Source organism: Canis lupus, chromosome 15 (assembly GCF_003254725.2).
Source record: "Canis lupus dingo isolate Sandy chromosome 15, ASM325472v2, whole genome shotgun sequence".
Classification (NCBI taxonomy): Eukaryota; Metazoa; Chordata; class Mammalia; order Carnivora; family Canidae; genus Canis; species Canis lupus.
Window position 1 is genome coordinate 61,162,781 of NC_064257.1, and position 25,554 is coordinate 61,188,334.

The window sequence follows — 25,554 nt, forward strand, 5'->3', positions numbered from 1 at the left end:
TGAGCCACACTGGAAACCATCCTGTGCGTTCCATTTTCTTCCCATTTTCTTAAGAGAAAGTGCTTGTAATAAAGAGTCTAACTAAATTTTTGATGTTTGAAGCTGATGTCTTTTTTTTAATATTTATTTATTTAAAAAATATTTATTTATTTAGAAAGAGAAAGTGAGAGGGGGGAGGGGCAGAGGGCAAGAGAATATCCCCAAGTCAACTCCCCGATGAGCACAGAGCCCTATGGGGGGCTACATTCCATGACCCTGGGATCATGATCTAAACCGGAACTGAGCCCTGCAGGTGCCCCTGAAGCTGATGTCTTTTAACCCTCACCCCTCTGGCTTCACCCTGTGCCCCACACCTGCATAAGCTATCAGGACAGACTAGGTGTTCCTTCTCTGGACTCGGTGGGGTGGTTCTAATCAAGCAAGACCCTGCTGCAGAGGAACTGTTAGCCTCAGTGACCCCGTAAACCACCAAGAGACCCCCAGCTGGTTGTCTTTCTCCCTCCTTTCGGGCCCTTTTTGGATTGGTAGCCATCCGGCTGTCCACCTAAGGCCTCTTAGTGAGCAATAAACTATCTGATACTCTCTCACTGTGTTTGTGGTGTAGGAACCATGGCAAGCCAACCTCCCAAATGCCAAATGACATGTGGATTATCTCAAAGCTGCTTAAAAATACAGCCTATGCAAAAAGGACACTCAGACTTTCCTGTTCCCCTGAAAATAAGGAATTAATCTCCTGTGGGAGATACTGTCCCTGTACCGGGAGCTAGACATCCTTATCACCAGAGATGGGAAATTAGAACCAAGAAAGCTGTAAAAGTAACCCTTGTTACTTTTCACTAATTTTACTACCTTAGCCTCAATTCTGTTTAGCATTCCTTACCTAATTGAAACTCCCAAACATAAGTTTTCTTTGTCCTGTCAACTCCTCACAAATTTATTGTTTCTTTGTCTAAAGGTTAAAAAGTGCCTGCTTTGATCATTTCTTTGGGTTTTTATTTTAATGTTGGGCCTCTGTGCACAAGTAATGAGACTTTGGGGTTCCCCCCCGCCCCCCGTTCATCTGTCTTGTGTAAGATTAATTCTTAGTCCAGCTGGAAGACCTTGAGGGTAGAGAATAATTTTTCCTCCCCGGTAGTTCCGTCAGCAGTCCTGATAACAAAGGCAAATCTTGAGGGATGAGGTGAGGTTCTCCCTATGTGCTGTGACTGTACAGTATTTAGAATTTTATCTAATCCCAGGTAAATTCTTGGGAGACTCTGATCCCAGGAAGCATGGTATATTTGTTTCTGTTTTCCAACTACTGTAAAACATCCCTTTATTATTTTTTTTAATTTTTATTTATTTATGATAGTCACACAGAGAGAGAGAGAGAGAGAGGCAGAGACACAGGCAGAGGGAGAAGCAGGCTCCATGCACCGGGAGCCCGACGTGGGATTCGATCCCGGGTCTCCAGGATCGCGCCCTGGGCCAAAGGCAGGCGCTAAACCGCTGCGCCACCCAGGGATCCCAAGACATCCCTTTAAAATATATATCTATATCTATATCTATCTCTATCTATCTACCTATCTATATTTGTGATTCCTCATTTCTCCGGGGAAAGGTATGGGAACGTATTATAATTGTTTTTGCATCTCTGATATTTACAAATAAAAATCTTACACTACTGGTTCTTCCATTAAAAAAAAAAAATCTACCCGAGATATATCTCATTTATTTTTACATTGAGGAGGCAGTGAATATTTTTAAATGATAGAAAATAGATCTACATACACAAATACCAAAAATATTTCTAGATATGCTCAAGTGTAAAAAAAAAAAAGCAAAGCACATTTGTATTGTAATATAAATGAAAAAAAAATCCTATGCTTATATATTCGTATATTAATAGTATGTCCCCAGAAAGATACAGAAAAAAACTTAGGAGTCAGTGCATGGTGTTGTGCCCAAGATTGTGAATCCGAGAAACCACCAAGGAGCCGACACCGATGCAAGTGCACGAGGGTTTATTACCAGCTCGAGCTTGGGTCCAAGTGTACCCGACACAGCGGGGCAGGGACCTGGACCCCGAAGTGGGTTACAGCTGGGTTTTTTATAGGCTGGTCTAGGGGACCTCCAGAAGGGGTGGAGGAATTTCTCAGGTTCTGTTAACATTCTGATATGGGGCTTTCAAGGGCATTGAGCTCTGTTCCCATTCTAATATGGGCCTTTCTACCACGGGGGTGGGCTCTGTTGTCTTTCTGATATGGGATTCCCTGCGAGGACATTGAGGACATTCTGCAGTTTTTCCCGTAAAGCTCAGCTCTTATTCACAGGGGCCTAAGATGGCTGTACTTGTGCTAATGCTAAACTTGAGGTGGGTGGCCTTGATTTTTCTCGGGCCTCCGAGCGTGTGGGCCTGATGACCCGCGCCGAGCAGCCTTCCTTGCCTGAGCCGCCGACCGCTGAGGCAGGCCGTGCAGCGCGTGGTGTCTGCTCCTCGGGTCTCTGGGCCGTGGCTTCTCTGGGGGTGGGGACTCCAGAGGGCATCCCTGCACTCGGGTTTGGTGTGTGCCTCACGACGTGCAGTGAGCTCATAAAGTCATAACTGGGTGCTAGCTAGGATTTAGGAGATCCGGAGGCCAGGGCACAGGGAGAGCAACGGGTGGAACCCGTCGGGTTGCCTGGGGGGCCCGGCTCAAAGGGCTGCTGCTGGGCCCACTGGAAATTCTGGATCTGCTTCCGTCCCCAGGAACATCCTGGAACACCGTGCCCTGTGCCCCAGCAGGAGCTCCTGCGGCCTGGGAGCTTGGGGACAAGGAACCAAGAGCGTCAAGGAAAGAAAGCTGGCAACCACCCACTTCTGAGTAGCCTTAGACTGGAAAGGTGCATCCTGAGGCCAGGCAGCAAGATCAAGTTCTTGAGAGATCAAAAAGACACCTGGGGCACCTGGGTGGCTGTCACCTAAGCGGCTGCCTGGGGCACAGGTCATGATCGCAGAGCCCTGGGGTCCAGCCCCGCATCAGGCCCCCCTCAGCCGGCAGCCTGCTTCTCCTTCTCCTCCCTGCTCCTGCTCTCTCTTGCCATCTCTGTCACTCTCTCCCTTTCTCTCTCTCAAATAAATAAAACAAAATCTTAAGAAAAAAAAGTCCAGACAAACGATTTCAATGTTGGACACCAGACTACTGAAAACATTTGAAAATAGTCTCAGGGCAGTGGAAGAGGTAGTGACAAATGGCTTCTTGTTGAGAAAGGAGGAGACCCCTCCCAAAAAAAAAATTGGGTATCTTGGTCCAGAAGATATATTTGAGATGGGAATAATAAGTTTTTTGAAGACAGTGTCACGAATAGTAAATCCAGGTTTCTGCATTTCAAGATAAAACCATGGCATTTAGTTTCTCCAGCATATCGTAGATGAAAGATTTTATCACTTTCCAAGCGCCATGTGTTCTTTCCAAGCGCCAGGCAGGGCTTTAGGCACCGGCTTATATTGACTCACTTAATTGTCACTGCATTAATAGCATAGCCGCCCTACCGCCAGCCCTGAATTCCACCAGCTTGTGCGGGGTCGATCCAACTCCCAACCGTCTGCTTAAAGAGCTTAGGTCTTTTTCCACCAAGTTACTTGGCTTCTTGATTTTGCCTCCCTTAGGAGTGACCCAGAGACAGCGCCTGTGCTTGTGAGAGGCTGTGAGTAGGTCGGTGTATTGATACCATTTTGGGAAGGAACGAGAATAGATTCACGTTTGATGCGTTCGTTTATTTTTCTGCTTAAGGGATAGGAAAACAAGACCCTTTGGCAATTGAGTAGTGTCCAAATATTTAAAAGGACCACGTGCCTTTCCCTTTTCCCTTGTCAACATCCTTTTGGGATGTCATGTACTCTAATGGCTTTATTTTGCATGAGATTCCTACTCATTACCTCTAGCTGAGACCTGTCCCACAAATGTCAGGATTTCCGACTGCATAAGGAACCTCTCTGCTTGCATTTCTCAATGAAATCCAATGTAATAGCCCAATGTGACCAATATTTAACTTCAATTTCTCCCCAAACCTGCTCTTCCGTAGTGTTCCCTACCTGGGATGGTAGCTCAAATCACCCAAATGTCCATATCATGAACTCGGAGGCTCTTGTACCCCCTCACTCTCCACAGGCAACCAGTCATGGTGCGTGTATATCCACTTTGTAATCCACTGACGTCCGTCAGGTCAGGTCTACAGCATTTTCCATGTGCACTACCAACACAACTAGCCTCCCTCTGGCCTTCCAACACCCTCGTTTCACCACACCCTTAGGACAAATGCCAACAGAAATGTTAAGGAGACAATATCCTAGGTTTGGGATAGAAATCCTCTGATCTTTGCTTGCGTCCTCGGACACCAACCTTCACAACATTCACACCAACGGGAAGCCACAGTTGTTTGTGAGGTATTCATGTTCACCATTGGAGACACACATATGGCTTTTCTTAGTCCAGTTTCCTTTGGGGCGTCTTTGGTATTCTTCCTCTTCCAGTGCTTGCATTTTCTTCACCCTGGGATCGGGGAACTTAACAAATAAACAAACTTAACAAAGCTCTTTTTTTTTTTTGATTTTTAATTAAAAACATATTTTAAGTAATCTCTATACTCAGTGCGGGGCTTGAACTCACAACTCTGAGATCAAGAGTCACATGTTCTACTGACTGAACCAGTCAGGTGCCCCCACAAAACTCTTCTTTCTCTAGGAGGCATCCTCCCTATAAATGAACCCACATATCTGATGGTCCCCCGAGAGATCCGTGTGCGTGGTATGTTCTACATGTGCTTGAAACTACTTCAAACACTCTGACATTTACTTCCTTCATTCTAACAATGAAAACGAATATGCCCTACCTGAAATGCGATCAGACAAAAAGGGAGAGATTCATGGCCAGGTCAACTCTCTTCAGTTGGCTTCAGAAGAGCTAGGAAATTAAATGTGTGAAGTGATTTGGGTGCTGGAGAGAGAGGGTATGGCAAGAACAGTCGTGCGTTGAGCACCTCCTGTGTGCCAAGGTCATCATCACACGGCTAGTAAGTGTTCTAATAGTGTATCAGGAGGGCATTTTCTGGGCAGCCCCGGTGGCCCAGCAGTTTGGCGCTGCCTTCAGCCCGGGGTGTGATCCTGGAGACCCAGAATCGAGTCCCACATCAGGCTCCCTGCACGGAGCCTGCTTCTCCCTCTGCCTGTGTCTCTGCCTCTTTCTCTCTCTCTCTGTTTCTCTCATGAATAAATAAAAATAAAATCTTAAAAAAAAGGAGTGTATTTTCTCTTATTTTTTTACATTGTTTATGAGGGATTCATAAAATGGCATAAAGTACTATAAGATAACTTAAGATCCAGTTGTTGAAACTGGCTCCAGGAATTCTGGTGGAGTTTTTAATGTTATCACTTAAAAATCAGAAATTGAGCTCTGTCTTATATAAAAGAATGTTAATAATGCTTAACATACAAAGATGTTATGAGGATTACATAGAAATTTTAAAAACTCTTAGACTACAGAATTATTTTTCTTACCAATCTTTTTTTCTCCTTTTCGGAGATGTGTTTGTATATATTTATCAGTGTCAAATTAAAGTAGGTTTATTGATAATTAGGAACCCGGTTCTGATAAAGGTCAATTTTGCCTATCTAGAGAATATGTCCTATGGGTCAAGCACAGATTGTAACCTCAGCTGTAGTCTCTGCACATCTATAAGCACTGGGACAGGAGTAAGTAGAGAAAGTGTAATTTTGCAGGTACTTTGAAAATATATGCCATAAAGTAAATTTTCACCAGAGGACACACCTCAGTGGAATTCCCCCCTTCAGTTTTCTTGGAGATGCTTTCATCTATATCATTTTAGTTTTTCTGAATTTACCTCTTTCCTAAAGTGTACAGTCATTTGTCCATGCAGGCTTTGAGGAGGACACAGATGACTTAATAATATAAAAGTATTACATTTATATTTTAAGGATGAGAATACAAGAATCAGCTACAAGAGAATAATACCTGCAATGATTAACTACTTTTATTCAGAATACTCTAGTTGTCTATTATCACATTTAGTAAACCTAAATTATCACATTTAGGACTCCGGGGTCACACCCTGAGCCGAAGGCAGATGCTCAACTGCTGAGCCACCTAGGTGTCCCTAAAAATAAATTTTTGAAAAAAAATAATTCAAATCTTGTGAAGAACCTAAAATATGACCAGGCAATTTCTGCTTAAGTTGCAGTAGGCACCCCTTACCTGTAGGAGATATCATCCCAGATCCCCACTAGACTCCTAAAACCAGAGATAGTACTGGATCCTGTACAATGTTTTTTTCTTATACAAATGTATCTATGATAAACCTTAATAAATTAGGCACAGTAAGAGCTCAACCATAACTAATAATAAAATAGAATCATTAGACAATATACTGTAATAAAAGTTATGTGAATATCATCCTTCTCTCTCAAAATATCTTATTGTGCTGTAGTCACCTGTCTTCTTGTGAAGATATAAGATAATAAAATGCCTACATGATGAGATGAAGTGAGGTGAATAACGTAGGTGTGGTGACATCGCATTAGGCTGTCATTGACACTGATGATAGGTCAGGAGGAGGATCACCTGCTTCCAGAGTGCAGTTGACTGTGGGTAACTGAAACTGCTGAGAGCAAATCTGCAGGTAAGGTAGTAGATTTACTGTGTTTTTGATAGCACTGGATTTATATCAAAGTTTACTTGTCTTTCATGTAAGCTTCTCAACTGCAAGATTATATCAAACCGTGTAAATAAAGTGGATGGGATTTGGTCTAGAATAGATTTGCCCTGAAAACCCTGAAAGTTGGAAAACCTGTGATTTTCACATGATACACAGAATAAACTTGGGAATCATGATTTCAAAGCAAAATAAAACGGAGAAACACACACACACACACACACACAAAACGCATTTCTCTGAAGTCATCATTGAGCTGCCAGCTATGCAGATTTGCAGGAATGGATCCTAGAAGAGGAAGTTTTCCTTTAGAAGTAGTTACTGATCCAAATAGAGGCTGAGAGGCTTAGAAAGAGAGTAGAGCTTTCAGCTGACTCTCAGGATTGAGGGAATAACCTTGGACTTCAGGGTATCCCACAGAAGATGCTTCCTGATAAGCATCCCAAACTTTAATTTGGAGCAGGGGATGGCTAGCCACTCACAGTGAGATAATAGAAAGCGGGCTGCTCCTCGACAAGTCTCACTTAATCATCTCAAACCCTTATGATAAGGTTTCAGACAATATCTGATTGCCAGACCACAAAGCACATTTCAAGACTCCAGAATATAAAATCTTGGTGATATGTGGTGCCACTGGAATGTACAGACACACCTGGTGAGACTGCAAGTTGGTGCAACCACTTCAGAAAACTATTTTGCATTATCAGCTAACTCAGAACATGCACATACTGTGAGACCCAGTTATTCTATTTCAAGTTATGCAACCCTCAGAAGTATGAACAAAAGGGCATCAAAATGTGAGCACTAGAAGATGTACAAGAAAGTTCATGGCAACATTTTTCACAACATGTACAACCTGTTAATAAACCTAATGTTGTATATTAGGAGCCATAATTAAATTGTGGTATATTCACATAGGGAAGCATTAACCAGTAATGATAAAACAATACTTTTCTGTTTTAAGAGTTACTTATTTATTTGAGAAAGAGAGCACATGCCCAGGTGCAAACAGGAGGAGAGACAGAGGGCAGAGGGAGACGGAGAATCTCGAGAGGACTCCCCAATGAGTGGGGAGCCCACATCGAGGCTTGATCTCAGGACCCTGAGACCATGACTGGAGCCAAAATCAAGAGTCATACACTTAACCGAGCCACCCTGATGCCCCAAGACAATAATACTCTTTATCCATCAATTTGGATGAATCTCACAAATGTAAGGTATGAGATAAAGCCAGGCACAAAATAATACATACCGTGTATACGGGAAAAACGATTGTATGGCATTAGACATAGCATAATGCTTATATTTGGTGAGGTGGGACAGATCAGTGACTGATGAGAAAGGCTTCCAGGGCTGCTGGTAACATCTATTTCATAATCCTGAGTGGTAGAAGTAGGATTACAGGCTTGTGCAAGTATGTAAATTGAATAAAAGTAAAAATATTAACAAAATCATAAACTATTAAGACCAAATTATGGAAGAATATTTTCAATCTGTTGGCAAATATTTCACTTTTTTCCCCCAGTTTTATTTCTCTTTTGGGAATTGTTGATTCATGGTTGTTAGTCCTCCATCTCTTTTTTGAGAGAGGACACAATTTGTGTGGACCCTTTAGAACTGCAAAATAATAACATATTGTCATGTCTGTGGGAAGTACAATTCCTTAGATTTTTCTTTTTCTTGTGAGTTTTATTGTAGAGGGTTTAACTTCTGAGACAAGATTTTTCTTAATCTTTTTTTTTTTTTTTTTGTAAACTCTACACCCAACGTGGGGCTCAAACTCTGAGATCAAGAGAGGCATGCTCCAGCACCTGAGCCAGTGAGGCACCCTCCCTGAGATAAGACTTTTGATCATTTCCTTTGTGAATTTTTTTCTCTCCAGAGATGATCAGGAGATGGCATCGTAAGCCACCTCCAGGCCTCAAGCCTCTGCCCGCAGGAGGAGCAGGAGCGTCCTCTCCCTCTCTGCTATCATTTCCACCCTTTTCAATGAGAGAATGGCCAGATGTGAGCTCCGTCTCCTCACAGTCTCCAAATCTAGGTTTCTAAGAGTCTCCTGAAGGCAACTTCCCTCATGAGGGCAGAGCCCCAGATGGGGAACAGCTTCTTGGCTGCGCTGGAAGGTGCCTTTGGGAGAGAAGCCAATCATTGGAGACGAAAGTGTTTCCCCACGAAGCACATAGGGTGGAAACAGCAAATAAAGTGTTGGAGTGATTACATGGGTGTCACTTTTAGGACTGGTTTCTTCTTGGTGGATTGATAACCTGCCTTTCCCGGAGTTATAATTCGAAACCCTGAACCTCCATCCACATCCCCCATCACTGGGCTTCGGGGCTGCCTTCCCTCTTCATTTCAGTGCCATTGACCCAGCAACTGTGGCTCGTTTGATTTCTCATAAGCAATTAACAGAGAAACAGTACTTGCCCTGTGTGTCTGACCTTTATTTTTAGTAAAGATACACATAAAGATAAGCCTTCCATTTCTCTACTAGGCCCAAGACTGCTGTGATCATTGCTAGTTTCTAAGAAGCAACCACTTAACACTCTCCTGGTCTCTCCTTTCCTTCCTTCCTTCCTTTCATTCTATTCCCTCCCCTTCCCTCTCTCCCTTCCTTCCTTCCTCCTTCCTTCCTTCCTTCCTTCCTTCCTTCCTTCCTTCCTTCCTCCCTCCTTCCCTTCCTTCCTTCCTTCCTTCCTTCCTTCCTTCCTTCCTTCCTTCCTTCCCTCCTTCCCTCCTTCCTTCCCTCCTTCCTTCCCTCCTTTCCCTCCGTCCTTCCGTTTGGAATCCAAATATGCTAATAGTGATACCTATGCATATTTGAGTTTGATGCATTATCTTTTAACATCCTACTTGGAAAAATGAGGGTTTAGGGCAATCCCTTTTCAGTCTCTGGCCCTTCCTATAGTAGTTATTTCCTTAAAAAACTAATTTTTCTATCTTTCTATTACTTTATATTTTGTATTAGTTTGCTAGGGCTGACATAACAAAAACCACAACATGGGTGGCTTAAAAATAAGTTTATTTTCTCATTCTTACAAGGCTCAAATTCCAAGATCAAGGTATACAACAGGGTTGATTTCTCCGGAGAAATTTCTCGTTGTTTATAGATAGGAACTCTCACCATGCCCACATTTGGCCTTTTCTTTTATGTGTATAGTCATCTCTAGTGTCTTCTCCTCTTAAAAAGACAGAAGTCATACCTGATTAAAGTTGCATTTTTATGACCCTGTTTTATCTGAATTACCTCTTTCAAGACCCACTTTCTAATACGTAGTCACATTCTTTTTTTTTTTTTTTAAGATTTATTTATTTATTCATGAGAGAGAGAGAGAGAGAGAGAGGCAGAGACACAGGCAGAGGGAGAAGCAGGTTCCATGCAGGGAGCCCAATGGAGGACTCGATCCCAGACTGTGAGATCATGCCCTGAGCAGAAGGCAGAGGCTCAACCACCGAGCCACCTGGGTATCCCATATAGTCACATTCTAAGGTACTAGCGGTTATAGCTTGAATGAAAGAATTGGGGAGGAGCACATAATTCAGTCTATAACATATTTCAAGACTATTCAAATCTGAGTCATATAAGATCTACTGATTGTTCTGTGAACACAGTATTTTCCCATAGTTAATCATTGTCTCATGTATTTATTTTGTTTCTTCTCCACTTCCTTGTGCTTGTTTTATTCCCAAACTATATCCAAAATTGTCTAAACACCCCCTGAATTCATTCAAATACACCTGGCCTTCCAGCACTTCGATCTTGCAGGACCCTCTTGGGGAGCCTCTGACTTGCTCTGATCCAGAGCAGCTGCTCTGTGGGCTGCTGCCCAGTTGTCATCCTGAGGATTCCTTTGGTGTCTCCTTTGACATGATTTCCTTTTTTTTTTTTTTTAAGTTAGGACATTTTTTTTAAAGATTTTATTTATTTATTCATGAGAGACAGAGAGAGAGAGAGAGGCAGAGACACAGGCAGAGGGAGAAGCAGGCTCCATGCAGGGAGCTTGACGTGGGACTTGATCCCTGGTCTCCAGGATCATGCCCTGGGCTGAAGGCAGCACTAAACCACTGAGCCACCCAGGCTTCCCGACATGATTTCCTTTGAGGTCAGTCCCTTGTCCTGATAGATTATATTTTCAGCAGCTTCCAGAGGAAGGAGGCATGGGAGAGAAATGTTTGGAGTTCTTGCATGAATGAAAGTCTTTTATCCCTATGTTTAATGAAAACTCTGTCAAGATTAATTTAGAAGAATAACAGCAATTTTTACAGTGGAGAATCTCTGGCAGGCACCACCTTAGCCAAAATGACCTCAGTTTTTTATTTCCAATGGTGATGGTAACCAACAGCATGTGCCTTTTGATGTGATTCACTGAGTATTTAGCATCACTTCTCTGCCAATCCTAATAGAATAAATAAACTGTGATGCATCCAGAAAAAGGAGTATTATGCAGTGTTAAACCTATTTGAAGGATAATCTACAAAATAACTACCCTGTACTCTTCAAGGATATCAGTGTTATGAAATAGAAAGACTCTTCGATATCAGAAGAGACTAAGGAGACATGAACTACACTACTCCTCTGGCTTCTCTCCAGCGTTACAGTGAAGTCCCTTCAGTATCCCCACGCCAATGTCTGTATGTATGTAAATATACAAACAAAGGAACACGTTTTAGTTGAAATTTACACCAACAGGAGCAAGATTGTGCTGCCTTCTGCGTATTGTTTACTTCACTGGAATATACCTGGAGTTTCTTCATATCCATCTATGTAGATCAATTTCATCTATTTTTTTAAGCTTTTACTGCATCTTCCATGAAAATCCTGAATGAGATTTATATTTATGGTAGATTCTTTTGTGTTCTTTTTTTTTTGAAGTCTGAGTAATTATTTTAGAATCGCAGAAGAATCATACCTTACTTATGAAATAGGCATGGCAAATACCACATTACAGGTAATTTTCTAGAAATACAGTGACAATGTTGACTTGTGGTAGTTGGGGTAAAAAAATAACAAAACCTTGATGGAGCATAATCCTATAGGGTGGAGCAGACCTACCCATTCACCTAATGAGATATGAACTGATGAAAGAGGTGATTGCTCCTTTCATTTCGAGGTTAACCATACCACCTTCTAACCCCCACCACCTACTTCATTCAGTAATCCCAACCTAGGTGAGGTTACAGTACAGAACTCTGCACTCCCTCACCTTTTGGGAGAAGAAGTGATGTTAAAGCTTTTAAAACCAGGGTCCAGGGCGGCCCGGGTGGCTCAGCAGTTTAGCACCACCTTTAGCCCAGGGTGTGATCCCCGGGGTCCTGGGATCAAGTCCCACATCAGGCTCCCTGCATTGAGCCTGTTCCTCCTTCTGCCTGAGTCTCTGCCCCTCTCTGTCTCTCAAGAATAAATAAATAAGGGGATCCCTGGGTGGCGCAGCGGTTTGGCACCTGCCTTTGGCCCAGGGCGCGATCCTGGAGACCCGGGATCGAATCCCACGTCGGGCTCCCGGTGCATGGAGCCTGCTTCTCCCTCTGCCAATGTCTCTGCCTCTCTCTCTTTCTCTCTCTGTGAATATCATAAATAAATAAAAATTAAAAAAAAAGAATAAATAAATAAAATCTTTAAAATAAATAAATAAATAAATAAATAAATAAATAAATAAATAAATAAATAAAACAAGCCAGTGTCCAGGCAGTATAGCTTGGCCAAAGACGTAAGAATAAGAATGGGTAATACAGTTTTGAGAGAAAACAAGGCAAAATTCAGATCATGGGCGATATACTCCAGTGTCGTGTCATTAACCAAACGTTGACAAAAATAAATGTAAAATCTCAACTAAGCTACGTGGTATGAGAGATATGTGGAGCCAAAAAATGGGAGTTCCCTTAAGATGTTGGTGTCATCTAAGCATTATTGTTTGACTAGTGAAAAGCTATTCCAATGCTTGAAATGGAACAAGTGTTATATTTGAGTTTGAAAAACTTAGAATTAAGGAATTGATAGAGGGGATGGAGTCAAAGGGAGAGTAATAGTAGTAGGTACATGTAGGTACATGTTTGTAGCTTCAAGTGGGAAAATGACTCTCAAAACAGTTTTCAGCCTCAGTCTTTGAAGGTGAGTTAGGGAGGACAATTATGTGGGTGGAGAGGAGGACCCATAGGAACTTGGATTTGTATGGGAACAGCACTCATCATTGCCTTTTATTTTAAATGAAATATTCTTTTAAAAGCAATATAATTGGGGGTTCCTGGGTGGCTCAGTTGGTTAAAAGCTTATGACTCTTGGTTTTGGTGTGATCTCATAGGCCTTGGGGTGGAGTCCAGAGTCCCAGTCAGCTCCACACTCCGCAGGGAGTGTCTGCTTGAAGATTCCTTCCCTCTGCCCTCCCCCTGCATGCAAGTACTCTTTCTCTAAATAAATAAATGAACTTGCAAACAACTAAGATATTCTTCAGTAGGTGAGTAGATAAATCAACTGTGATGCATCCAGAAAAAGGAATATTATGCAGTATTAAAAGGAAATACATTATCAAACTGTTAGAGCACTTCTTTTCCTTTAGTGTCCAAGGTTCTTGGTCCGGGGGGTTCAAAGAATGAAGAGGTAGATGAGATGAAGGGTAGGGGCAGCAAAGGAAGTTTACTGAGCACTAGCAAAGATTATTGAGTGATAGTACAAAGCTCCCAAGGAAGGAGGGGACCGGAGAGGGTTGAGAATTTGGTGATTAGATCCAGGGGTTTTTATGGGCATGTTGGTGGGCTGTTTTAATCTGGTTAACTTCCCTGCATCTGTCGCCCAATCAGGTTTTTGTCACCCACTTCTCACGTGGGAAAGGGTGGAGGTTCCAGGGTGGTGTAAAATCCTTTTAAGGGTGGTTTCCTCTTAGGGTGGTAGGGGGGGAGGGGGCTTGGCCTTGCAGACCATTCTTCCGACTATCCTTCATTAAAGCCAAGAAAAGACATGAAGGAACCTAAAATTTCCATTACTGAGTGAACGAAGCCAATCTGAAAAGGCTTCATGCTGTATGATTCCAACTATATAACACTCTGGAAAAGGCAAAACCATGGAGACAGGAACATTTGCCAGGGTTGGGGTTGGGGTGGGAAGAATAGGGCACAGAGAGTTTTTAGGGCAGTGGAATGCTCTGGATGCTCTGATGCTGGTACATACATATGAGTATACATTTGTCCAAATGCATACAATGTACACCACCAAGAGTGGACTCTAACGTAAACTATGGACCTTGGGGGATTATGGTTAAGTCAACATAGGTTCATCAGTTGTCACAAATGTACCACCGTGGTGGAAGATATTGATAATAGGGGAGGCTGTGTACATGTGGGGGCAGTGAAAATATGGGAAATAACTGTACCTTCCTCTCAGTTTTCTGTGAAACTAAAGCCGCTCTAAAATATAAAGTCTAGGGTGGCTCAGCAGATGAGCATCTGCCTTTGGCTCAGGGTGTGATCCTGAGTCCTGGGATCAAATCCCACATCGGGCTCCCTGTAGGGAGACTGCTTCTCCCTCTGCCTATGTCTCTGCCTCTCTCTGTGTCTCTCACAAATAAATGAATAAAATCTTTAAAAAATAAAATAAGATATAAAGTGTAAGTATAAAAACAAACCACAAAAAAAAAAAAAAAAACCAAACCCCAAAACCCAGGTATATGCATACATACATACACACACGGATATAAAGAAAATATGACAAATAACTGTTGAATTCTTTTTTTTTAACCGTTGAATTCTTTTTTTTTTTTAACTGTTGAATTCTTAAATCTATGTGGAAGGGTGCTCATTATTTATCCTTTCAACTTTTCTCCATGCTTCAAAATTTTCAGAACAAAAAATTTGGAAGAGAAATTTAATATTTGCATCCGCAAGCCCTTGGCTTGGTTACTGGCTCACAGTAGACTCCCAGTAAATCTTTGCCAATAAATAAATCCGGGCTCCGCTTTATCCCCGGGTGCCTCGGGAATGCTCCTTCCTCTCCCTGAGCCTTAACCCACTCCTCAGGAAACACCCAAATGGAGGCAGGGACAGGAAGTTGCAAAGGCCCTTTACCCAGCTGTGAACCTGTACACTAGCAGTAGGCATGCGCAGAATGTCAGGTCTCCCCACCCTTCCCAGCCTCTCTTGGGATCCTGCTCCTCCCCCAGTCTTCTTCTCACTCGATGGAAACTCCTTTCTCTTCACAGCTAGAGCAAAATTCTGGTGGCACCTCTGCTTCTCTCCTTCCTAACTCCCCCGGCCTGTTTGTCAGCACATCCTGCTGTCCTGCTGCTGCACTCCGTGCTTGGATTCTGGTGCACCCTCCTGGGGACACCGGGGAACCCCTTTTCTGGCTTGTCTGGCTCTGGCCCGACATCCCTAGCCTAAAAGACTCCAAGCATCTGACCTTCAGTTGGCCCCCTGCCGCGCCTAAGCCATTTCCCCCGTGCCCAGCCCTCCTAGCGGTGCTGCACACAGACTAGCCTTCTTGCCCTTCCAGCCACCCCATGTTCCTTTCTGCACAGAGACTCCCTTAAGTGCTTCACTTGGCCTGGAGTAGACTGTCCTGTCTTCTTTGCCCAGATAATCGCTGCTGAGACTGGACTCCACCTGACCTTAGTCACCTCCCCAGGGAGACCTTCGATGGCACCTGCATGCTGGGGGGGGAGGGGGGAGAGTTGGTAAGCCTGTCACCGCGGCCTAGTCTACTGTTCTATGGCATCTGACACTCAACATCCCCGGTGAAAGGTGAAACGGCTCAGCTAGTGCCTATCCTGGGACTAGATTACAAACCCCTCCGCGGACTAGAAACTCCGCTAAAGCAGGGACTCGGTTTGCCCAGAGCCCTAGCATAGCACCTTGCGCAGTAATTGTTGGGAGAGGGAACCCATGAAATGAGGCCACAAGAAGGAACCCAGAAAATAATTACCTTTTAGAGGGAAGACCTTTGACCCCTGGGAGGGAAAAATGCAGACTCAACAGGTAGAGGGAATCTGAAGATGTCCTCAGGCAACTAAAGTGTGAACTTACTCTGACAAGCTCCCCAGCCCAGCCCACGCTGCTTTATTTCTTTGGGCAAGAAGACATTCTAGGCTCCTGCCTCACTCTCTTTATCTAATTAGCTGCACTTTTATCCTTCCTACGCTGTGGCCACGTATCCCTCCAGTCTCCGTTCTCTCTTTCCTCCCCACACCCTGGGCACCCGAAATCACTGGACTTAGGCCGACTGGGGTTGTAGAAAAAGCAACCGTTTGGATTCAAATAGATGTCGCACAGATCGGAGTCCATTCTTACCCCTTTCTTCAAGCTGTGTGAGCTGGTTGGGGTAAATGGTTTAGCTCTTCTGACTGACAAGGATTCAGGGACATTGCATAAAACTCTTGTCTGGAAGCCAAAAGAAGAATGTAGAAAGATCTATTTTTTAAAAAGCATCTATATATCGATACAAAGAAAATACAACCAAATATTCTAAAGTAACCCTTGGGTTGGGGAGGATTTTGACAGCCTTGAACTTTTTTGGACAGACACTCAAAGGGGGGTTGGGCCATCTCTAGTACAGGATCAGAAGCTGCTAGAAGTCAAGTCAAAGTTTGGCCAAGTCTCTGAGTGCAGTTATTGGAACGGAGTATCCATGCCAGTAATTTCTTCTTTCTTTCTTTCTTTCTTCTTTCTTTCTTTCTTTCTTTCTTTCTTTCTTTCTTTCTTTCTTTCTTTCTTTCTTTCTTCTTTCTTTCTTTCTTCTTTCTTTCTTTCTTCTTTCTTTCTTTCTTCTGACTTTATTTATTCACGAGAGACGCAGAGAGAGAAGCAGAGACACAGGCAGAGGGAGAAGCAGGCTCCCTGCAGGGAGCTGGATGTGGGACTCATCCCAGGACCCCAGGATCACAACCTGAGCCAACGGCAGACGATGAACCACTGAGCCATCCAGGTACCCGGTGCCGATAGTTTCTGTATTTCTAATCATACAGAAAAAAAAAATGTCTGGATATACATATTTCAGAACATGATTATTTCTGGATAATGGAATTATTGTTTCATTCTGTATGTCTGTGTTTAGGTATTTTAAACCATTGTAGCAATAATAATGTTCCAAATAATTTCTTTTATTTATGAAGCTCCTTACATACATCATTATTTTTCCCATGCTTGCTTAATTTTTTAATTATAAGAAATATCAAATATATACATAAGCAAAGAAAATGGGATAATAAAATCCCATAAATCCCTCATTCTCAATAGTCACCCACATGTGGCCAATCTTATTTTATCTGCCGACTCTGGTCCCACCTCTCCCCTCTTCACTTAGATTATTTTAAAATAATATATCATTTGAAGACATGATATCACTTCATCTGAATGAACTTTAATATCTATCTCTAAAAGATGATGAGTCCTGGGGTGCCTGGCTGGCTCAGTCAATGGACAGTACAACTCTTATCTCAGGACTGTAGTTTTGACCCTCACGTAGGTGTAGAGATTACTATAAAAATTTTTTTAAGAAGAGGATTTGTTTTGAAGATTTTATTTATTTATTCATGAGAAACACAGAGAGAGGCAGAGACACAGGCAGAGGGAGAAGCAGGCTAGGGAGCCCGATGTGGGACTCCATCCCAGAACCCCGGGATCAAGCCCTGAGCTGAAGATAGACGCTCAACCACTGAGCCACCCAGGCATCCGGAGGAATATTTTTAAAAATAATAATGCCACATTCACTCTTTAAAAAGTTTATTTATTTATTTTTAAAGTAATTTCTATGCCCAAGATGGGGCTTAAACTCATGACCCAAAAATCAAGAGTCACATGCTCTATGGGCTGAGCCAGCCAGGCACCTCCACTCTTAAAAAATTAACTGTAATTCTAAGATCAGCAAATATCCCTCTATGTTCAGATTTCCCATGGTGTCTCATAGGCTTTAATTTTTACAGTTGGTTTGTTCAATACAGGGTCCAAACAAGATCTATTCATTGATGTGTTCTTTACTTAATACTCATAAGTAATTCTAGAGAGAACTGTGATCAAATATAGATGCATATTTTCATAAGACAGATAAGAAGAACAAGATTGAAGGAGGTTGTAAGAAACTTTTCCATAGTTTATGTGTTAATATTTCACAAGACATGATTGGAATCATATAGAATCAGAAAAAATTAGCTACCTGTAATGAAACACGGGTTAGGGGATGTTGAACCCAGAGGACTGTACGTCCCTGGAGGGGGTAGGACCTGTGACCTCAAAAGATGACCAAATAGACTCTATATTCTTCGATGCTCATCACTTGCCATTTCTCTCCACTTATTTGTTTCTCCTCCAGAAAAATTTTTTTAAACATTTTTTAAATTTATTTATGATAGTCACACAGAGAGAGAGAGAAAGAGGCAGAGACACAGGCAGAGGGAGAAGCAGGCTCCATGCACCGGGAGCCTGACGTGGGACTCGATTCCGGGTCTCCAGGATCGCGCCCTGGGCCAAAGGCAGGCGGCAAACCGCTGCACCACCCAGGGATCCCCTCCTCCAGAAAATATTAAATATTGAATATAGTCATACTTTATTAGAATCCCCACATTTATTATATTGTATCTTTATTAGAGTTTATACAATTGAAGACATTCAGGTTGTTTCTTAAAATCGGAAGCCTCGCCTCATCTCTGATCATTTTCCTCTATCTACAGATTGGGCCATAGAACTAAATGGAATTAGCCAACAGGTCAGGGATGGGGCAGTATTGGGATACAATTACCTTCCATCAGAGGTGCCAATTAATCCCACAAATCTACTTTTTTTTAAAATATTTTATTTATTGATTGATTCGACAGAGAGAGAGAGCACAAGCAGGGGGAGCAGCAGAGGGAGAGGGAGAAGTAGGCTCCCCACTGAGTGGGGAGCCCGATGACATGGGGCTCGATCCCAGGACCTCAGGATCATGACCTGAGCCAAAGGCAGATGTTTAACCAACTGAGCCACTCAGGTGCCCCCCCAAAATCTATCTTTACATTTTGTTTTTCTGCTCTAGGCTAATTATCATTCAGGATTATAATCCACATTTCTCTTTTACATATCTCTGGGTTCCCCCTTCCCCTCTTCTACTGAAATTGCTCCCACCAATCCATGAGTGACCTGGCTTCCCAGTCCACTGAACACTTTCTCAGGGCCTTTAGTGTCTTGATCCCCCAGACACAGGACAGTGCTGACTGTTTCTCTATCTGCTTGGCAAACAGCTCTTCCTCTGCCAGCCTTTAGAACTTGTTTCCTAAGGTTCTGCTCCTGGCTGGTGGTCTCCACTTTTTTTTCCTTCACGGGACCCACAGAAAGCCAAAATCCCCAAAGTCACATACCCGTGACCACACTGCAGTTCTGAAGAATGTGGGGATATAAGGTATATAAGGTAACAGTCAGGTCGGGGCAGGAGCACCCTGGTGTTCCCCAAGGGCATGTACAAAATTTAGAGATATATTCCCAAGGGAGGACAACAGGAATTGCTGATGGGTTGGTAAAGGAACGGGAGAAATCAGATGCCTGCTAGGTGTCTGCCTCTGCTATTAGAAGAACAGAAGTTCCCTAGATTTGAGATGGAGAGTCCTGGTGGGGGCAGGTTCTGGGCAGTGATGGTTGGAGAGAAATCAAGGATTCTATTTTGAACCCATGAATCTGGAGATGCAAGTAAGAAATCCAAGTGAATGATTCCATTGGACAGTTGCATTCAGAAGACTCTGGTCTAGAAAGATGCCAGCTGGAGGAAAATTTTGAGCCCTTAGCATAAAGGAGTCTTAGATAATGCTAAGAAAAATGAAAGAGAAAGAAGATCCTCCAGAGAATTTCTAAAAGTAATACAAATTAACAAATTCTCTCTTTTTTTAAGGATTTATTTATTTAAGAGGGAGAGAGAGAGCAGAGTGGAGGGACAGAGGGAAACAACCTCAAGCAAACTACCCATTGAGCATGGAGCTTGATCTCAGGGTCATGAGATCTGAGCCAAAATCAAGAGTTGGCCACTTCATCAATTCAGCTACCCAGGGGCCCCAAATTAACAAATTCTCAAATTCACTAGTAATCAGAGAAAAGAGCATTAAATTGAGATATATTTTCCCCATTAGATTAACAAAAGTTAAAATGACCCTTAATAACCAGTTGACAAGGATAGTGAGGGGAATGATGTACTATTGGTGTCACAGATACGTCTGTTAATAGATACAGACTTTGTCTTTACACTTTAAAAACAACTGAGGCATAGTAAGAGGATGAAATAAACTTGCTTTTTTATTTATTTATAAAGATTTTATTTATTTATTCATGAGAGACACACAGAGAGAGAGGCAGAGACCCAGACAGAGGGAGAAGCAGGCTCCATGTAGGGAGCCCGACATGGGACTCGATCCCAGGTCTCCAGTATCACGCCCTGGGCTGAAGGCAGCACTAAACCGCTGAGCCACCCAGGCTGCCCCTAAACTTGCTTTTTTAAAATGGCGTATTTCAATTTTATAAGTAAGAGTTGTTCAAATATATCATTTTGTGTGCATATAGTGTTGCTACAGAGAGAATTCATTTTTTTCTCTTTTTTTTAGAAACTGGATTTATTAATATTTTTAAATCTTTTATTTATTTATTTGAGAGAGAACGCCCATGCATGGGGTGGGGGCACAAGCGCAGGTGCAGGTGGAGGGCAGAGGGAGAAGCGCACTCCCGCTCTGAGGGAGTCCCAGGTGGGAGAAACTGTCCTCAGTCAGACCGTATGATCATCATTTTATGCAAGACCACACAGTTTGTCTTTTTAAAATATCCCCTCTCATTGATCCCCACTCCTGTTCTCTCTTCCTCCATTGAGCACCTACTTGAAGGTGATTCATTTGTCTTTAAGACTGGACGTATTCTTGTAAGATATAAAGTATTGCTTTGTGTGCCTAAGTCCATATAATTTAGCCTTAATTTACTGCTATGTTCATTTGATCTGTACACACTGTATAGGAACTCATTTAAATCATGTTCGGCTTTGCTTTTTAGTTCTGGTATTCACTTAAAAACAGCATTGGTATTTGCTTTTACAGTGCCACTCATGAATGGTATTAATACTGTATTCTTGCCTGCAATCTTTCACTGTTCACCAATAATAATAGTTTTCTTAACTGATTTATTTTTTATTAGGTTAGCTGAAGAATATCATATACGTACAGTATTATTTCCTACAGGGTTCCATTATACATTATACCAGATTCATATGAATACAAAAAATGTTTTCAGCTGTAAAACCTTTTTTTCCTTAGTAAAATATTTTTAAAATATTGCTATAAAAATTTGAAACTATACAAAGAGAATAGGAAACGAACCTCCATGCAACCATCCCCAAAGTTATTATCTTTTTTTTTTTTTAAACTTTTATTTATTTATGATAGTCATACAGAGAGAGAGAGAGAGAGAGAGAGAGAGGCAGAGACACAGGCAGAGGGAGAAGCAGGCTCCATGCACCGGGAGCCCGACGTGGGACTCGATTCCGGGTCTCCAGGACCGCGCCCTGGGCCAAAGGCAGGCGCCAAACCGCTGAGCCACCCAGGGATCCCATTATCTTTTTTTTTTTAAAGATTTTATTTATTTATTCATGAGAGACACAGAGAGAGGCAGAGACACAGGCAGAGGGAGAAGCAGGCTCTATGCGGGGATCCCAATACGGGACTCGGTCCCGGGTCTCCAAGATCAGGCCCTGGGGTGAAAGCAGCACTAAACCGCTGAGCCACCTGGGCTGCCCCCAAAGTTATTATCAATGTTATAATATAAGAATCATGTCAGAATCATGTTTATTTATTTAATTATATATAAATATGTAAAAATATATAGTTATATATTAAATAAAATAAGTAATTTAATTATTTTGTATCTTGTCTATATATTTATGTTATATATATATATATATATATATATACCAGATAAAAGGACTTAGATTATTTCTCAGTAATTTTATCATAAAATCAGTTTGTGTGGGCAGCCTGGGTGGCTCAGCGGTTTAGCACCGCCGCCTTCAGCCCGGGGTGTGATCCTGGAGACCAGGGATCAAGCCCCGGGCTCCCCGCATGGAGCCTGCCTCTCCCTCTGCCTGGGTCTCTGCCTCTCTGTGTGTGTGTCTCTCATGAATAAATAAATAAAATATTTAAAAAAAATCAGTATGTGCCTGTGAACTAGTGCTTGTTTCATATTGGCACCCTTAATGATTGTTGTTTTGTTTGTTTGTTTTTAAGATTTTATTTATTTACTCATGAGAGACACACAGAGACAGGCAGAGGCAGAGGCAGAGGGAGAAGCAGGCTCCCCTCAGGACCCCGGGATCACACCCTGAGCTACGCAGGTGCCCTCAGTGTTAATCTTCTGTAAGGAGGATCCTTTTCGATGGGTAACCCAACTGGCAGGCTCTGGGTTGAAATCTCTTTTATTCTTTCTCAACCTCTCCTGGTTTGCTCAACTAAAAAATGCAAATAATAGAACCTGCCCTGGGTGCCTGGCTCATGACTCATGACTCTTGATCTTGGGGTTGAGTTCAAGCCCCACATTGGGGGAAGACCTTTTTAAAAAAATTTATTTAAATTCAATTAATTATCATATAGCGAATGATTCATTTCAGAGGTAGAGTTCAGTGATTTATCAGTTGTACATAACACCCAGTGCTCACTACATCATGTGCCCTCCCTAATGCCCATCACCCAGTTACCCCATCTCCCCACCCACCTCCTCTCCAGCAACCCTCAGTTTTCCTATAATTAAGAGTCTCTTAGGATTTGTCTTCCTCTCTGATTTTGTCTTATTTACTTTTCTCTTCCTTCCCTTATGATCCTGTGTTTTGTTTCTTAAATTCCACATATGAATGAGATCATATAATTGACTTTCTCTGGTTGACTTATTTTGCCTAGCATAATACCTTCTAGTTCCATTCACGTCATTGCAAATGGCAAGATTTCATTTTCTGATGGCTGATTAGTATTCCATTATACATACGTGTGTACACGTGTGTGTATGTACATATGTATACATAGACACACACCACATCTTCTTTATCCGTTCATCTGACCCCGCACATCTGGGCTCTCTCCATGGTTTGGCTATTGTGGACATTGCTGCTATAGACATTGGGGGGCAGGTGCCCCTTCAAATCACGATGTTTGTATCCTTTGAGGTAAATACCTAGTAGTGCAATAGCTGGGTCGTAGGGCAGGTCTATTTTTAACTCTTTGAGGAACCTCCACACTGTTTTCCCAAGTGGCTGTACCAGTTCACATTCCCACCAATGGTGTAAGAAGGCTCCCTTTCCTCTATATCCTCATCAATATTTGTTTTTTCCTGACTGGTGTGAGGTGGTATTTTAGCCCTTCTGATTGGTGTGAGGTGGTATCTCATTGTGGTTTTGATTTGTATTTTCCTGATGCCAGTGATGTTGAGCATTTTTCATGTGTGTGTTGGTTATTTATATGAAGACCTTACTTTTAAAAATGAATGAATAGAGGGGGCACCTGGGTGGCTAGTCAGTTAAGGGTCTGCCTTTGGCTCAGGTCACGATCCTGGAGTCGCTGGATGGAACTCCTCATTGAGCTCCCTGCTCAGCAGGGAGTCTGCTTTTCCCTCTGCCCCACTCCCTCCTGTTCTCTCTCTCTTCTTCACTGTCTTAGAAATAAATAAATAAATAAATAAATAAATAAATAAATAAATAAATAAAATGAGTGGGGTGCTTGGGTGGTTCATTTAAGCCTGGGACTCTGCTCAGGTCATGATCTCAGGGTTCTGCAATGGAGCCCTGTGACTCTCTGGTTCCAGCAGGAGTAGGGAGTCTGCATGAGAGATTCCCTCTCCCTCTGCCCCTCCCCTCCCCTCTCTAAATAAATACATACAGACAGACAGACATAAATACATAAAAATGAATGAATGAACAAATGAATGAAACTGCCCCACATGGTTATTATGAGGAAGACTCTATGGCTCTTAGGCCAAAGACAGTTGAGTGCTCACTATAATTACAGGACTCCCCCCCCACCCTTCCCTTCCACCCTTCCCTGGCCCATGCCCCTCCCACTATAGGAGGGACCCTGTGTGCTGGGTGGGGGCCTGTCAGCTGTTCCCTCCTCTATCTGTGCGTGGCTCTCTGCGCTGCTAAAGGAGCCCTAGCAGAGGCCGCTCTTCAGGTAAGCCCCGGGATGGGAGATGGGGGGTGCGGATTCGGGAGGCTGGGGTGGTGAGGCCCGTGGCCCCCTGAGTTCAGTACTCAGGGTCCTGGAGAAAGCCCGCCTCATCAGGAGCTACAAGCTGGGCTTTGGCTTATTTCACAACACGTGTCTCACGTCATGGTTCCCTGGCCCTCAAACAACCTTGCTCACGGTCACCTGAAATGTTTGCTACAGATACCTAGGTCCCACCGGCCCTAAAGCGGAATTAATATCTGCGTGATGAAGCCCCCAGAGGGTGGGTCTGACATTGACGTGGAATCTCCTCAGAGGATGTCTCAGTGAGAAGTGGTTTGTGGTGAGGAGAGCGGAGGGCAGAGAGCCAGGGGCCCCTGTACCCCTGACCGTCGGGCCCTGCATGGCCTTGGGCTTCCTTAATTTAACCGGTCAGCTTTCTTACAGAGGGCAGATTAAGTCTCAGAGAGGTTAAGTAGTTTACCCAAGGTCCCAGAGCTTGTAAGGGAGCACCGGGGACCTAATCCAACAAATATTTAATGAGTTCCTGACCTGGTTGCTTAAGGATCAATTAGGAAAAATAAGGATACTGTCTTGATGGTTAGTGTGGAAAACAGCTTGATCTCAAAGAAAACCACAACAGTGATTCAGGTTCACGGAGGGGAACCTTGAACTAGGATACTGAGGCCAGAGGGGATGTGTGAGATCAGAGGGAAGAAGAGGAACTAAGGAAGGAGACTGATGGGTGGGCCAGAGCCAGAGCTTGCCCGACTCCAGGTGGGCAGTATGCCAACGTGCTGGGGCCAAAGTTCGTCATCCTGGAGCACGTGAAGGAAGAACTGGGACTGAGGCCAGCTTGGGGGAGGTGGGGCGGTAGATAAAGGGTCAGACCTCGAGGGGTCCTGTGGGCCCAGTGAAGGATTTGGGGCAACTGAGCACTTTGCAAATCCTGCATCTGTGTAAACAGAGGCAGGAATGGCCGGCCCTGGTCGACTCAGGCTCCAGGTCATGTGGTCATCCTGAAGCGCCCATGGGTCTGAAACTCAAACAGCTGTAAAACAAGTTTGTGATAAATTTGGTGCAAAAGGTATTTGGCAAAACTTCACCGGGCAGGAAGTTGTTTAAAATCCGTAAAGGATAATCCATAAAGGATAGCTTTAATTATCTTACTTGGTTTGAAAACCTAGGCATTCTCCATAAACATCACTGTGTTTGATGAGGAAGTGTTTTCTCTGACTCTTCTGGGGATGTTGACCCAGTACGTCATGTATGTACCATATTCTTTTTCTAGAATACAAAATTCTGAGTATACTAGTCCAGTGGCCGGGGGCGGAGGGGAGTGAATTCCTGGGACTAGAGTGGTGAGAGTGAGAAGTCAACCTTTTTCATTCTACAATGTATTGTTTGCATCTTTCTTGTCCCTACGTTGAGTACTGATGAGCACATCTTTTTAAAGAAAGTACATCTTTCTTTAAAATCTGCTTGTTATTCTCTTATAAAGAATGTGCATAACGCATATGTGACATCGTCCATTCAACCCGTACTGACGAGATTTCTAATGTTTCTACTTGAAGTTCAAACCAATGCTGAAGAGAATAGCTTTGTATATATTTGAATATTTGTTCAAATTATGTGTGTGGGGCAGCCCCAGTGGCTCAGCGGTTTAGTGCCGCCTTTGGCCCAGGGTGTGATCCTGGAGTTCCGGGATCAAGTCCCACGTCGTGCTCCCGCGTGGAGCCCGCTT